This window comes from Indicator indicator, chromosome 31 (assembly GCF_027791375.1).
Source record: "Indicator indicator isolate 239-I01 chromosome 31, UM_Iind_1.1, whole genome shotgun sequence".
In the NCBI taxonomy this organism is placed as follows: Eukaryota; Metazoa; Chordata; class Aves; order Piciformes; family Indicatoridae; genus Indicator; species Indicator indicator.
In genome coordinates this window covers 2,468,506-2,485,161 of record NC_072040.1, presented here as the reverse complement: position 1 = coordinate 2,485,161, position 16,656 = coordinate 2,468,506, and the positions used below count along the sequence as shown (strand labels likewise).

Genomic DNA, 16,656 nt, shown 5'->3' with positions numbered 1-16,656 from the left:
ATAGAAAATATTTACAGCTTTAAATGTTCAGATGCAAAAGGGAAGTAATTGTTATTTTACAGTTACTTCCAAACTGTTGTTAGCAGAATAAATGACTTGTTACCAATTACTCAGTTGCACTGGAATTTTGTCCTCCAGGGAGAAAAAAATGGTTAAAGTTTGTTTCCAGACATGCAAAGGAAAAGAAAGTATATTCACAGGCTGTATTTATAAAAAAATCATCAAGGCAATTTACATTGGTTCTGCTGTGACAGGAGGTATTTTGATCAGCATGTAAAAGATTAAGCCACTTTAAGATGTAATATAATGTTACATTTCATGTCAAAGATCCACAAATCCCTACCTGTCATCGAAACAGATTTGTTCCTGCTACAGACTGGACAGAGGAACTATCCCCAAGTGTCTATGAAGCTGCAAAAACTTCCTGTTTCAGAGTCTGTGTAGTGCATCAGGTTTACTCCAGAGTTAGATAGTACACGAAAACCTACATGTAATTAGACAAATATCAAGTTCCTGGGCTAAGCAGTGGGTGTATCTGCAAGACTTCAATGGTTCTGTTCTAGACAAAGACCCATGAGTCTGCAGGGCATGAATCTAAGCTCTGCCATGACTTTGCAGCCTATCAAAGCTCTGACCTGCTTCTCCTCACTGCTTGCCCATGGTTATTAAATGCAGGATGACAGTGCTTCTGAAGAAGAAAAGCAATAGCCTGACACCCCACTGACTGATGCTTTTCTTGCAGCTGCATATATAGACAGACCATTTTCCCACCCTCTTTCTGTTTCTCTTCCTTCTCTCTTCCCTAAAATTCCCCTAAAAGTTAAGTTGAGATGATTTTAGGTGGAAGAATTTCCCATTAGCCATGGTCACAAAGTCTAGTCATTTGAAAGGTCTTGATCCATTGAACTGGAGTGAGAAAAAAAAAACCTTAAAGGAAATTAGAATTCCACTTCTAGAACAGCAGTGCCTGTGTAATTGTTTGTAATGTTATTTGTGTTTCCTTTTCTCCACTTTTTATTCAAGTTGCACTTACTTAAGGAACTTGCTTCAAACAAATGCCCACAGACCCAACCCCTGAGCATGAAGAGAACTGAAGGCATAACACACGTGTGTGTTTTAGCTACCTGATATATAAAAGACAATGCACAAGATGTAGGAAATAAAAGTCTTAGTGTCATTACATGAGAAAGTGACTGCAAGTGTACTTTTCCAAATATGTTAACACAGATTTCTGGATGCAACCAAACTGAACCAGGGCAGTCCTATTTTCAGCATTTCTTCACAGCAGCAAGCAACCACTGTGCTCTGCACACTCTCACATACTCAGAAGTTACCCAAGCATCACAAGGACCAAGACTGTCCAGAAGCAAAGACAGCTCTTAACTGTTGTTTGGGAGAGGTCTGAACAGTACAAGCTAACCCCTACAGTTCTTCATGGAACAGACTCCAGGACAAGAGGGAAAGCCTGAGTGATGGACTGGTTCTACTTGGCTTAACCAAGAACTTCCAGGGTGACTTCTGCACATTTCTATCCTCCACCTGTTTATGAAGATACTTTTTAGCACAACAGGGTCTTGGCTGCAGTGGAAACAGCTCTAATGCACACCTGATGCAACCATTGCTGCCCAGGGCAGTGGTGGAGTCCCCATCCCTGGAGGGCTTTAAATGCTGTGTAGATGTGGTGCTGAGGAACACAGTTTAGTGGTGACCTGGCAGAGCTGGCTTAATGGTTGGACTTGATGATCTGAAAGATCTCTTCCAACTGAAGTGATTCTGTGATTGCATTAGGACCACATCAATCAGCCCTACCTCAAGTATGAGTATGAAACCTGTAGTCACCATAACACATATGGTGGAAATTTCTTTAAGACTCAATATCTGTGTAAAGAAAGCTGATCCCAGGAAGGCAGCAGTGTTAATGAGTTCTGCAGTCCAATTATGCATCACGCAAAATAGAGATATTTTAGCATCTTCTAATCTGTTTTGAATTTGGTTGACCGAACTGAATGTCACCTCAGACTTGATCTGTGACAGAACAAAACTCTTTGCTGTACCTGAGATCATTCTGAACTCACACTGCCTAACAGTTATTTTTAGGCAGGAAAAGACAGGAATATTACACAGGTCACCTCTAAACACTTCTTATCCATAGGCTTTCAGAGCACTACATTTAACCAACATTGCCCAGGGTAGTCACTATATTGCTCTGCTTTCTGCTACTTCCTATCTCATGCATCCTATATTTTCCAGAGACCTCAAGTGCAAGTTTCAGTGTCTTCACTGAGCTGTCCACCACAATACTCAGACCTCTTTTCACTTGCTATGCCTAACATAGAAAAAAAGTTTTCTTTGTAAATTCTGTCTTGAGCAAGTACCTTGTGTTTGGCACTCTACTGTGTTTGCCATATTAAGAGACTTTTACAGCTATCTGAAAACTTACACTCAACTTTCTAGATCAAATGAGAATTGGTCATTTAATTTGTCTTTCTTCAGCATGTGAAACGGCCAGGCCAACAAATATTAAAGCCCACAGGAAATCAAATAACGCCATGTAAAATTAATTCCGTACCATTTTCAAGGTTGCCCCTTCATTAGTGATATGACTTCATATCAATATGAAGTTTTATACATCCTTGAGTGTTCTCATCAATCTCTTTTTAATCTAATTCAGACAATTAATCCTTGTCTCCTTTCTATGGCTTCTGGGTCAGATTTTTGGTTTGCTTGCTTGTTTGTTTTAGAAGTCTGAATGACAGTTTTCAGCACAGTCATAAGCAAATCTGAAGGCAAGGCAGACAGCTGTCCAAGTCTCCACAACAGCAACGTTAGCCCTTCATGATCTGACATTTGTAGCTTCAGTGCAAGGTCTGGCCAGAAGATACAGTGCTGAGAATGGCAGCCACACTGCAGTACTCAGGAACTCACCCTAGAAGATGTCATCCTACGAAATTCAGATTATTACTTCAGAAAGCTCATCCACAAGAGTCACTCTCAGGCTCTAAAACAACTCAGAATGTACATTAGACTTCATCATTATGCACGGAACAAATATTAACAAACACAGCTTACTGCCTTTTATTTACAGTATCAAGTCATCTGCATCGCCAAGCACACACATTAAAATATTATGGGTTTGTTTTGTATCACTTTGCAGTTTAGTGTTTGGGGGATTGTAAGAGCCAACTCTGCCTTAATTTGGCTTTTGCTTTTATTTCCTATCAGTTGCAAATACCTTCCTTTTGCCACACGCCACTCCCTTTGCAGCTCGGCACATTTTGCAATTGATTTCCCTGTGCTCTTTTCAATTGTAGCACTCTTTCAAAGAAATGGGTGTGATGAACTTTTATTTTTCTAGGAAGTCTGTGCCTACATTTCTGCAATATGCTAAAACGGTTTATCCTTAACTGACAACCCCACATTGCTCCCTAGTGTGAAGCTGTGTAGGAGCAGCACAAATCTAGTGAGAAGGAGATGAGAAGCAGCTTGAAAGATGCAGTTTCTTACTCCAAACCTCTTTCTTGAGAAGGAAGAAAAGGAAGAAGAACAGGCTTTCACTAGTAAATATTAGATTAAGCCTACCACAGGGAATTATTTCCAATAGTTCTACTTTAAATCTACAAAGGATTAACTCTAGTTACAGGGTCACAATTTTTAATGAAAGAACCCCGGTTTCCATTAAAAAAACCCACAGATATTACAAGTTTTTAACCAAAAAAACCCAGAAACATTTATCTGCATGCTTCACAAAAATCACTTCTCCTGCTGCTTTTGGTAATAACAAAGCCATCATTTAGTATCTTGGTAGAGAATTTAATCTTCCCCAGGAAAAAAAAAATCAGTGAAGATTAAACACAAATAGCTATTTGTTCTATTTGATAACTGCAACAGAATGATTTTTTTTTTTTGCTATTATTTCAAAGAAGGTGAAAAAGGTGCTCAGAATTATTGCTGTGTTTACCAGACCCACATCTCTTTAAATCTTTTAGAGAAAAGCTGTTTTGGTAAACATTTAACAAAGAACAGATGGCCTGTTTTAATCATGCGAAAAAACCTGGAGCTCACATTAATGCTCCTACCCCCCGACTGCTGGGGCTGGTCACCTCCCTCCCCAGCCAGCAGCATGGAACCCTCCTCAGTCATACCATTTAATTTTACAATGGATGTTTTCTCATCAATTCCCACTGCCTGACAGTTAATCAATGCTATTAACCTGCAATATCACAATACAGGACACTCCTAAAGAGCGTGGCTTATTAGAGCCAAACAGATTCTTCAGGGACTCTCAGGAGTTAAAATAACATAGCTCAACAGGTTACCCAGGTCAGCAGATTCATAGAATGGTTTGGGCTGGAAGGGATCTTAAGGATCATCTACTTCCAACTACCCTGCCATGGGCAGGGACTCCTCCCACTAGCCCAGGTTAGTCAAGGCCTCATCCAGCCTGGCCTTGAACACCTCCAGGGAGGGGACATCCACAACCTCCCTGGGCAACCTGTTCCAGCACCTCCCCACACTTACTGTCAAGAATTTCTTCCTAATCTCCAGTCTATCTGCCCTCTTCAAGCTTCAATCCATTCCCTCTCATCCTATCACAAGAAGCTCTTGCAAAAAGTCCCTCCCCAGCTTTCTTGTAGCCCCCTTCAGATACTGGAAGGCCACTCTAAAGTCTCCCTGGAGCCTTCTCCTCTCCAGGCTCAACAGCCCACAACTCTCTCAGCCTGTCCCCAGAGGGGAGCTACTACAGCTCTCTCATCATCTTCATGGCCCTCCTCTGGACCTGCTCCAGCAGTGCTTTCGTGTTAGCTGCAATAATCAACAATATCTGAACAACAACAACAAGAAAAATAAATTAAAAGGCTATTTGAGAAATCCTTTCTGGAGTGCAAAAATCCAATTCTTCTGAAATTCAAACTTATTCTTGAACTTCCAAATGTGGAAGATGTGAGAGGCTCACAATGAAGCTGCCTGCGTTTCACAGCTGCTGTTGGAGCTAAGCTGATCCTCCACAGCCCCCAGCACAGATACTCAGAAGCAAGGTTGTTACATGAGGCAGGGAGATGGACAGGATGTAGGGTTAATCCAGTGGGGGTTAGCAGCAGGGAGGGAGGTTAAGGAGGAGAATCTTTCTGTTGCTTGAACAAGGATTGATCCACAATCAACTGTACTTAAGCACTGGAAGTAGCTGAGTGTCTCTTCCCCAGCAGAGCAGCAACTTGAGCCAATATTGAGCTTTAAGAAGTGTGTGACATCACTCAGCTGACTTCACACTGAAACATCAGCACCAACCAAAACCATGCTCCTTTTTCCTACAATTCCTTTCATTTCCCTCCTGGATATTTCCAGACTTTTTCCATATTTTTAAAAATGATCTACTGCTGCCACTTTTAATTCTCTTGAACTTTGGTTTGTTAACTAAGTTGTGTGGCAGCAGAGCAAGAGCTCGAGTGGTTTCCCACTGATACAAAACACAAACCTCTCCCAATACAGTATCTGTACAATAGGTAATTTCACCTTAGACAAGTCATTACTAAACATTCTCATTTGTAAGTCCTGTTAAATTACCACCTTCACTTTGGGAAAGTGAAATCAGCAAACTGTGACCCAAGAAACTTTTTAGAACAGAAGATGGACAACAGCATCGCTTCTGGAAGCAGCAGCTCCAACCAGTGCCACTGAGAGAGACTCAGAAAGGGTTATCTCCTTCCTGATAGCGCAGTTCCCTTGGTGTTAAAAGCCATCACATGTGGAAATTGCTCCACCATTCCTCCTTTCACAGCTTAATGAAAGGATTCATCATCCCTCTGGATTATGGAGAACAAAACTGTTCATCCTGCCTATTCTCCGAACAAACCACTTGGGAAGTTTCTGCGTCACATCACTGTACATTGCTTTGTCCCTGCAGTTCTTAACTTGTCTCCTCAACACTTTCATCATTAGACTTGTCTTGATGCTCCTTCCATCTCAAACATGCTTCAGCTTTTCTAGACTGAGGCAAATCCTTTTCAGACACTGCTTGCAAAGCTCCATGTATCAGTACAAACTCCAGAGTAAAGAGGAATCAACACCACCTCCAAATCCTCAGCCAAACACTACTACCTACATCCAACAGCTGTACAACTGACTTCCTGTAGGAGCTAAAGTGGAGAGACTCTGCTCACAGCTAACATTCTCTCCAAAAGCTCTTTTACCAATCAGTTTTTTCTCCTCTGTTGTGAAATTATTCCTTCCCTTTTCCATGAAACTACTGCCTTGAACTGAAGATGCTTCAGGCTTTTTTACTTTGCCATAAGAAAAATACTTCCTACTCCCTTAAAATGTTTTGGGCTGTATGATGTGTGTGCAGGGGTATCTCAGTACTTCAGAAACCCCTCTCAAGATAGTTGTACTTACAAAGGGAGAGCTTGCATTTATAAACCAATGAGTGTTGTGTCTGCGATAAAGGGAAAGGCATCACAACAAATAAGAAGGAAAGAATTCTGTTTTGCAAATAAGACTCTACAGCAATCTTGGAGTTTACTAAATTTTTTGCCACGCATCTACAAAGGCATGGAAAACAGAAGTTCTGTTGGGATCTTTTTAACAAGACACAACTTGACAATTAAAAATCGCTTTGCAGGGTTGAAGATCATGTTTTAGTGAAGTGCTGCTGTAATAGCATTTCATTTCTGAGGCATGGAAAGGCTCCAAAATTTAGCTTTCCAATAAGAAACTGCAACAGCCATCACAAGGATTGTGTATCCCTGCTGATGGGATAGTCTATAGACAAACACTTCATTGATACTTTTTGGCCACAGCTTGTGTGGTTTAGACACCAGTGTAAGACTGCTCCCAGGGCAAAGCAGGGCAGGTTCCAAATAGTACACAACAAAAGCCACTCTCCACTCTCCATCACCACTCTGCAGACAGGTCAAGGACTCGAGATTTTGGCAGGTTTTTACTAGCTACTAGCTGCAGTGACATGTAGAAAGGGTGGGACAATTAGGTACTGAATTCTACTGGCAAAAGCCTTATTACTCATCTTGACAGCTCATCTACCTCAAGCCTGCCTTCCCCACACAGCCATGGTTAAAGGAGACCTCACTTCTGTGCATGCTCCACTATCAAGACATGCCAGAAACATGCCAACATGAGTTTGACAGAGCTTATGCTATGCAATCTATACCACAAGTGGGAAACTGGCAGGGAGAGCAGCAAGACTCCTCCTGTAAAATGGCTTAAAAAGCCATTTTCGTAACACCTTGCTTTTGCTGAATAGGACTTGAATTAAACTTGTGGATCATAGAATGGTTTGGTTGGAAAGCACCTTTTAAAGGTCATCTAGTCCAGAGCCCTGCCATCAGCAGGGACATCTGCAATGAGAGCAGGTTGCTAAGAGCCCTGGTATAGTTTCACAGATCAAGCATATACCACATCTCTGGCCAACCTGGCCCTGCTAAAAAGTCTGTCCCCAGCTTTCTTATTGGCCCCTTTAAGTAACTGAGCAGCCACAAGGAGGTCTCTCTGGACCCTTATCTTCTCCAGGCTGAACAACTCCAACTCTCTCAGCCCAGCCTCAAAGCAAAGGTGCTCCAGCCCTCAGACCATTGTTGTGGCCTTCTCTGACCCTGCTCCAACAGGTCCCTGTCTCTCTCGTGCTGAGGACTCCAGAGCTGGGCCCAGCACTGCAGGTGGGGTCTCAGCAGACTGGAGTAGACATATTTTTGTTGTGAAGTTTGGTTGTGAAGTTATGTCCAAGTACAGCTATCAGATATCTAGTGCTTACTAGGGAATTCCTTGGAGAATATCCAGGTCTACTACAAGTCTTTTTCAACGTTTTAAACCAAAGTGATGGCTGCACATCTCCAGGCAAGATAGGGGAGTCATGCAGCAAAGTAAGGAAGCATCAGGATGAAAGAATTTCCAGAGGACCTGGTACAGTACTTCTCCAAGAAAGGGGAAAACAGAAGAGAAAACACTTTCACAAATTCAGCCAAAGCATTAATATTGAAGCTGCTAGGATGCCTATGACTCCTACTAAACAGCTCACTGTATAAGCATTACAAAGATGAATCTAATGTTATAGCACAGAGACAGGCTGGGTTGGTTCTCTTGGGCTTACCTCCACATTCCCCACACCCTTCAGCTCCACTGTGAAAGTGAGGCAGTTCCTCCAAAACAGTGAAATGTCAACATCCTCCCCACCTTGGGCACATTTTACAGCTACACTTTGAAATCCAAAGCCCTGAGGGAGGAGAGGAAGTCCTGCACATGCAGCCTCTTCCCTTCACCAGCAGAAGACCCCTCCACTGAGCTACTGACAATCAGATACACAGAGATCCATCCTCTCTGAAGGGTAGATCTCACTGGATTGCCATCACCACGTTTATGATGCTCTGGTAGCAGCTATGATTTCAATTTAACACTTGTCCCCTGCCCAAGCAAAGAAACCCAAACAAGAGAGTCCTGACTAGGTGCATTCCCAGATTCACAGAACAGTTTGAGCTGCAAGGGACCTTGAAAATCATCTAGTTCCAACCCCCCTGCCATGGGCAGGGTCACCTTCCCCTAGATCAGATTGCTCATAGTCTCATCCAACTTGGCCTTGAACACCTCCAGGGAGGGGGCAACCTGTTCCAGTGTCTCTCCACCCTCACTGTAAAGAATTAAGCCCTCACAGCCTGCCCATAGTAATTAAAGTGATAAATGTCGCCTGAAATGTTCTTTTTCTACAGAAGACTCAAAGTCACTCAGAGAACCATTTTAAGAGAGACCTTAATTAGTTCACATCTGCTTCTATCAACACGTTCCTCTGCTGTTATCAGCTCTGAATCACAGCCACACACAGCAAATGGCACCAGGTCTATGACTAAGGAGAAAAATCAAAGAGCAGCATAGGTGGTGCCAGCATCGCTTCTTCTGACCGCAGACAGCCGGAAAGGTTCTGTCTCCGCTTTCACTGCTGCCAGCAGCAGCACCAGCAAAAGCACTTCACACCACTACAGCAAAAGCCTTTCTGTTCTGGTACTTTTTTTACCCCCCACCCTTTCTAAACTCCAAAAGAGTTAACAGGAAACGTAGTTAACAGGCTACATATGTTAAAAAATATGAAATGAAAGGTAGTGAGAGTTACAAGAGAGATACACACCCTTAAATGACATCAATATCTAAGGTATAAATCTACATTCAGAAGTGATACATCTTTTACTTTTCATTTGCAAAGCCTCTAATACATAATTTGCTTTATCTCAATTTAGGTAAATTGAGATAAAAATCGAGGTTAAAAAGAAAAAAAAAAGAGAGGGTAAAGTGCACTTTATCTTTCCACACTTTGCATCAATTAAGGTGCACTTTAAGGAAGGAAGACAACATTAAAGAGAAAAGCAAAATGCTTGGGTTGGTTTTTTTAACTAGATGAAGTCAAAGACTGGCAGGCCAGGTTTTCTTTCTCCTGCCTGCTCTGCAGCACCTAAGGATCAAGTAAAGACAAGCTTCAGAAATAAAACCTGTTTGACAGACATCCTGTGAGCCCAGGTCCATTGCTTGTGAGGACGACATGAAATGCTTTTCAATGGTGAATCAGAAGGACCAAGTTGCAATAAAGAGTGTAATAAAGTTCACTAGGAGCAGAGATGAGCACAGATGGAGCAGTGTGGACATCAGTGCATACTGACCCAGTCTATTTACTTGGCACCACTCCCTGTGTATGTCAGACACAGAATCCCAGCATGGTGGGGGTTGGAAGGGATCTCTAGAGATCATCTAAGCTCAACTACCTTGCCAAAGGGTCACCTACAGCATGTTCCCCAGAATTACAATGACCAGGTGGGTTTGGAATCTCTCCAGAGAAGGAGACTCCACAACTTCTCTGGGCAGCCTGCTGCAGTGCTCTGTCACCCCTTCCTTTTGTTTTAAAAGCACTTTTGTTTTAAAAGCTCCCCCATCGGACTCTAGACTTACTAATCACATGGTTGAGAAACCTGAACATGTCCAAAAAGTATCAATCACCAGTTTAATGACAAACACACAGGCTGGTGAAAAGAGGATGCAATTCGGAGAGAGCCTTCACTAAAAACTTTATCACTTCTCCCTCATGAAGAAAGACTAAGTTTTCCCCAAAGCTATAAATATCCATCATGTTCTAATAGCTCAAGAAAAGGGCAATGGCCTTGGATGTTTAACATTTCAACAGATGTGACAAAGGACTTGAACCCTTGAGTTTTTTCATTCCTATTCCTAGAAAGGAAGTCCCATTGAACTCCCAGGGCACTTTCCCAATAAGCATTTCTATTAAATAATAAAACATTCTGAATTCTTCCACAGTTAGCAGTAAGGTGTTTGGTTGAGTTTTTTTCCTCATTTCACCAGAATTTCTTGCAGATTGAGTGTATCAGCTTAGGGGAAATGAGCTTAAAGCATTGGAGGAAACAGTGCCAGCGCTGATACTGCACTTTGGTTTCAGTTTGGAGCTGACAAACTTTCAGTTCATCAATATTTGATCTGGATGACTTCAGCTGGTACCTTTCTTTTAGAAGAAAAAAAAAATACAACTCGCATTCAAGGCTTCTCTTCTACATAAGGAAAAACTTCTTTGCTGTGAGGGTGCTGGATCCCTGGAGCAGCCTGCCCAGAAAGGTTGTGGAGTCTCCTTCTCTGAAGAGATTTCAAAGCTACCTGGACATTGTGGTCCTGGGAAACCTGTTGTGGACTGGATGATCTCCAGAGGTCCCTTCTAACCACCACTATGCTGGGAGTTTGTGAAATTTAAAAAACAAAAAACAAAACAAAACAAAAAAAAACCACAAAAAAAAACCACCAAAAAAAACCCAAAAAACAACAAACCCACACAGAATTCTCCTGTATTTCTTCCAAACAGCCATATTGGGTAAATGCTTTCTGATACCACGATATCTGCAGCAGCTCAACCCTCCTGTATCTACCATTTAAGTCTCCTGTAAATCTCCAAGTGTTTGGCGTGTTGCTGTTTCCATCTCACAGTCCAGGTCAGCTCACTTAATACTGGAAGACTTAAAATTATTTCAAAGTTCACGTTTTGGTTTGACATTCTAAGTCATAGAGTGGTTTGGGTTGGAAGGGACCTTGAAGATCCTTTAGTTCCAATCCCCCTGCCATGAGCAGGGACACCTCCCACTAGACCAGGCTGCTCAAGGCCCCATCCAGCCTGGCTTTGGACACTTCCAAGCATGAGGCATCCACAACTTAGGTACAATCAAGGCAGATGGCAACAAACAACTACAGTTTTCTGGATGCTCCCCTCATACTCCTCTTCTAGAAGCATTGATGCTCACAGTATAAATACTTTAAAGCTGTAAGGCATCACATCTAAGCATGTGAGTAGGCAAGAACAGAAGAATGAAAAGCTACTTTCTTTTCTTCCATACATATTTATTTACAAACACACACATGTATTCAAACATTTAACTTCTTCACATTTCCTCTACTGATGTCTGACCCCCTTCCCAAACTACATCTCTTTCCATGTTCACTTCCCAATATATTTAAAACAAACCAAAACAACACAACCTGCTACAGAAGCAAATAATGACCTAAATCATAGAATGGGAGGGGTTGGAAGGGACCTCTGAAGGTCATCGAATCCAACTCCCTTGCCAAAGCAAGACCAACCTAGAACAGGTCACACAGGAATTCATCCAGGCAGGTCTTGAAAGTCTCCAGAGAAGGAGACTCCATAACCTCTCTGGGGAGCCTGCTCCCATGTTCCCTAACAGCAAAGAAGTTTTTCTTCATGTTGAGGTGGAACTTCCTGGGTTCCAGTTTGTATCTATCATAGGCCACCACCAAAAAGAGACCATCACTTTCATCCTGACACTCACCCCTCAGGTATTTATAGACATTGATCAGATCCCCTCTCAGCCTTCTCTTCTCCAGCCTAAGCATTAGCCCCAGGGCTCTCAGCCTTTCTTCACAGGAGAAATCCAATCACCCTTGTAGCTCTCTGCTGGAGAGCTCCTAACCAGTTATGGACAAGCAGTAATTCTAGCCAGGTCTCTCCGATTTACCAGCCTTTAAACACCTAGGGTTGATAACTCTTGGCCATCAGAGGGCAAAAGCTACACTGTATCTTCAGCAGCCACACATCTTACACCAACAATACCTGTTTTATGAGAGAAAAAAACTACTAAAAGATTTAATGGTGCCAATTAAAGAAGCCAAGAGTTTGCGTGGCTCAATGGCTGAGTCATAGACCTTTTGCCTCTAATGGGTTCCATTATAGCCCTGAGCTCAAGCTGTGGGAAGAGGATTGCAGATGAGTAAGAGGAATTAGTACTTTAAAATGTTCCTGCAAAGGAAGGTGTCCTTTTAGCATTATGCAGCTGCCACTCCAGCAGCAGCAGAGCAGCTTGTGCTTATTACTCACAATCCCAGATTGAAACGAGATGCTTGGAAATCTGTGGACAACTCATAACTTCAAAACATTAGCACAGAGATTAAACTCTCCAGTGCCAAGCCCTCACAGATTTGACTTGAAATCCTTCAGGGCTTGTCATTTTAGTACCCCTGGTTTTTAGAATCATAGAATGCTAGGGGTTGGAAGGGATCTCCAGAGATTACTGAGTCCAACCCCTCTGCAGGTCACACAGGAACATGTCCAGGCAGGTTTTATGTATCTCTAGAGAAGGAGATTCCACAACCTCTCTTGGGCAACCTGCTCCAGGGTTCTGTCACCCTCACAGTACAGAGGCTTTTTCTCACGTTGAGTGTTCATTTCTCATGTTAAGATTCATTTATGTTTACATCAAGCAAAGTAAGGCTGTGCAGCTGAAGACTAAATATCCTCAACACAAGAGTTGCAAATCAACAAGGAAAAATGAAGGGAGAACAAATTCTTCTCTCAAAAAAAACCCCAACAATAATTATTTTCCATAAAAACTACCCCAGAGCTCCCAAACCAGAAGCCCCTGGCCTGCTTTGAGGCTCTCCAGACCAATTAATTAATCCCTTCTCCCAATGAGGCCATGATGTGGGTTACAGGAGGAGTTTGCTTTAGGGTAAGTTTGTACACAAGACAGAGAGGAGCATGAGTTTATCTTTTACACCTAGTAGGAAGTGTATCAGACCTGAGTAGTTCATCACTGAAAGAGCAGGACAACCTGCAGATGATACTTCAGCTGTCTGCAGCCCAGCTCTTCCTGACTATTACCTGTTTTCCTCCACTTAGACACAATGATTTCTTTGCTTTACTTATGAATACAAGAACCTAATTCTTCAGCATCTGCAGCCCAGGAAACATATTCCCAAGTTAAAAGGAAAAGACAGTGATCAAGATTTCAATAATTTTATGTTTGTGACTTGCAGAAAACAAATCAGTGGCCTTCTAGGCTTGAAGTAAGGTAGGGCTTTTCATGTGCACAGCTAATACTGTTTTTGTATGTTAGTCCTCACAGTTCTGCACCTGAATTTTTGACTATCCAATTAAAGATAGTTGAAGCCTTTTACCTGCTGAAATCACTTTCCAAAGTGGTTATTTTGGATACACTACAAGACAGAGCAGAACAGCAGGTGGTACTGAAAGACTTTTGCCTTTTTGAGGGTATCTAAATGCATAGGAGAAGTCAAGCTGGCACTCAAGAACGCATGCAGGAGCTGTGCAACAAGCAGTCTTAATTCTTCTCAAGGGAAGGCTTCCCTCAGAGCACTAGCAGAAGCCTGCCCAGTGTGGTGGGGAGGAAGAAAGAGGTGGTTTGTGGCCACCCCTGAAATCCCAGCTGCAGTACCCAGCTGCAGGTTTCCACCCTGTGAAATGGAAACAGTGACCAGGTTTGCCTGCCCTGCCAGCATATTCCCTCTGACTCAAGTTACTCAAAGGTTCTCTGATGGAAGAAGTTCAGACATGGAGGGTACATACCACAAGCTAAAGCCATCTTTTTCTAGCTGACTTACTCACACTAACCTGTCAAACAACTTGGGTAACCGTGGTTTCATGTTGTCACCTTCCACTACATGATCTGGAGCTCCACAGGAAGGCTCAGTTATGCCCAGTTCCCTTCAAACCCAAAGGCAAACAAACCATTTTTAGTCTTCAACCTCTTCAGTCTTTCCATGAAACAAAGAGTGACATCGTACAGCCCTTTACTTCTAGGTGAGGTGAGGCTACACCATCTTGGATCAGCCAACACAGAACTCACTGCTGGGACTGGCCCCCTTAGAATCATAGAATGGTTTGGTTTGGTTTGGAAGGGACCTTAAAGATCATCTAGTTCCAACTGCTCTGCCATGAGCAGGGACACCTTCCACTAGCCCAGGTTGCCCAGTGAAACCATGCTTGCACCAGGAAACATTTGCAATATCCCATTAAGAAACTGAGTGAGATACAAGCAAAAAAGCTAAAGCCTGATGGTTTAGCCTGGTTTTAATGGCTGGATATTTCATAAACTGTTGTACAAATCAACCCATTTTGTGGTAAGGTGTCACTTTAAATTCAGAGAGGCACTGTACATTATAAGCCTCCCAGTATCTCTAGCAAGAATTGGCTGGTACAGAAAGATTTCTTCCAAAAATAAAACATTCGTATCCTCCAGCGCTCGGGGGTAGGGAAAAGCAGGGGATTATCACAGCTATCAGAGTCCTGGAGGGCCAAAAAAGATAGGAGGGACCAGAATGGAAGTGGATGGAGGGCCATGTGGAGAGAAAGGAGATGGCAAAGGAGAGTGGAAAAAACAGAGTTCACATGGACAACTGGCTAATAGGAAGTTTGTTATGAAACTTGTTATGAAGCTCTCTCCCTTCTCTTCCAGGAACACTAAATCCAAACATCTAGAGAAGAAATAACTTCTCAGTTACTGTGGTCGTTGTGTTCATTCGGTTGTGGGAGTTGCAGAGCCATAATAAACCACAATTTAATTAGCACAATTAAAGTTGACTAATGTTTTTCTGATTCAGCTGATTAAATTATTCAGTCTGTTTTAAGGCAGAAGTCTGTTGGAGGTGGGTATACATTCCCTTTGGGAACCCTTGCATTACACAAGGAAACATTCCTCTCCCATGAAAGGAGCAGGAGTTCGTATTTAAGAAAATAGCCAAAAGGGGAAGGTGAAATTTAAAGAGGTGCTTGGAAATCCCTACATAGTGTTAGAGTCATAAAGAAAAGATACATTTGATGCTGCATACTGCTGCACTCTTGAAGAACTTGTGATTGGGGGTTGGAGTGGATGACCTTTGGAGGTCCCTTCCGACCCAGACCATTCTGTGAATTTCCAAAATTAAAATGTTAATAATCATAGAATCACAGAACGGGTTGAGTTGGACGGGACCTCCAAAGGTCATCCACTCCAACCCCTCTGCAGTCAGCAGGGACATCTTCCACTAGAGAGCAGAGTGTTCAGAGCCTTGACCAGCCTGAGCTTGAATATCTCTAGGGATGGACCTCAACTATGTCCCTGGGCAACCTGCTGCAGTGTTCTAGCACCCTCATAGTGCAGAACTTGTTCCTCACATCCAATCTAAATCTGCTCTTCTCTCATTTTAAACCATTGTCCCTCATCCTATCACTCCAAGCCTTTGGAAACAGTCCCTCTGCAGCCTTCTTGTAGGCTCCATAATATTCCATAGCATCCTGCCAAGCTCCAGAAGGTGAGATTTTTTGACATTTAATTTCTACAGCAGCAGCCCGTGCAACATGAACCCAGCTGCCAGGAGTTCTTCCCTTCTGGGCTTCCTCAGTGCAATAGCTGATCTGCTGCAATCTCCTTGGCTTGGCTAACACAGCAAAACTGATGAGGAAAAGGATAGGAAAGAGTTGCACCCAGGCTCTTGATACTGATTCAGGGATGAACAGCTGACAGAACAACAGAAGCAAAGGAACAAAAATTCCTCCCAAGCCAACAGTGGAAGAGCAAAGAGAGATCTTCAGGTTAACCTCTACCACTACCCACAAGAAGTGGGATTTCCTGCTTTGAACCAGAGCAAGGAGATGCCAGGAACGTGACTTGGGCCAAAGGGAGGTGGCCAGATAAGCCAGGTCACCAGATGATCAGGTGTGCTGGTGCAGAGGGGCTAAGGTTCTGTATCACAGACTTTGGCCACCTTTATTTGCATGGACTCTTTTTTACTTAAGGAGATTAGATATTAAGCTACTGGGTTCACATAGCTCTGCTGGGACGCTGTCGGTGGACTCTGCCCACAGCATGGTGACACAAAGGTGCACCCTGAAGCAGTGTGCAGAGCTGTGATGGGCATCCCTGTGCCACATAGCCACCTCTGTCATGGGTTGAAGAGGTAGGTGACTAGCAGCTGGTGCAGGAGAGATGGAGAAACTTCCTGAACTTCTCTGTCCACATTATAACACAGATATTGGCCATTTCCTCTGTTTCTGCTGCTCAGCACTGCTCCATCAGCTCAGCCATTTGCTGCCCTCTCCCTGGACACCACTTCTTGCCCACATTTCCACCTCTGCTCCTAGCTCCTACCAACTCCCAAGAAGCAGCTTCACCATTTTTAAACCACATCTGCAAATTGGGAGCATTTCAAAGGAAAGATCTGTACATGGAGAAGCTTTAATCACTGTGAAATATACAAGGGTGTTAATCTCACTCCTTAGCTACCAAACTTTACAACTCTGTGGACAAAAACAAGCACCAAATATTTATAGATGACATCTCCAAAGGAAAATAAAAGCAAGCTATTTGTTCCCAAAATCCA

The 16,656-nt window shown here is 42.9% G+C and overlaps 1 protein-coding gene across 2 annotated transcripts in view; it reads right to left on the bottom strand.

The window, feature by feature from the left end:
* CHD7 (chromodomain helicase DNA binding protein 7) overlaps positions 1 to 16,656 on the bottom strand; it is an 80,377-nt gene that overhangs the window by 55,473 nt on the left and 8,248 nt on the right. The gene's annotated exons all lie outside the window — the stretch shown is intronic.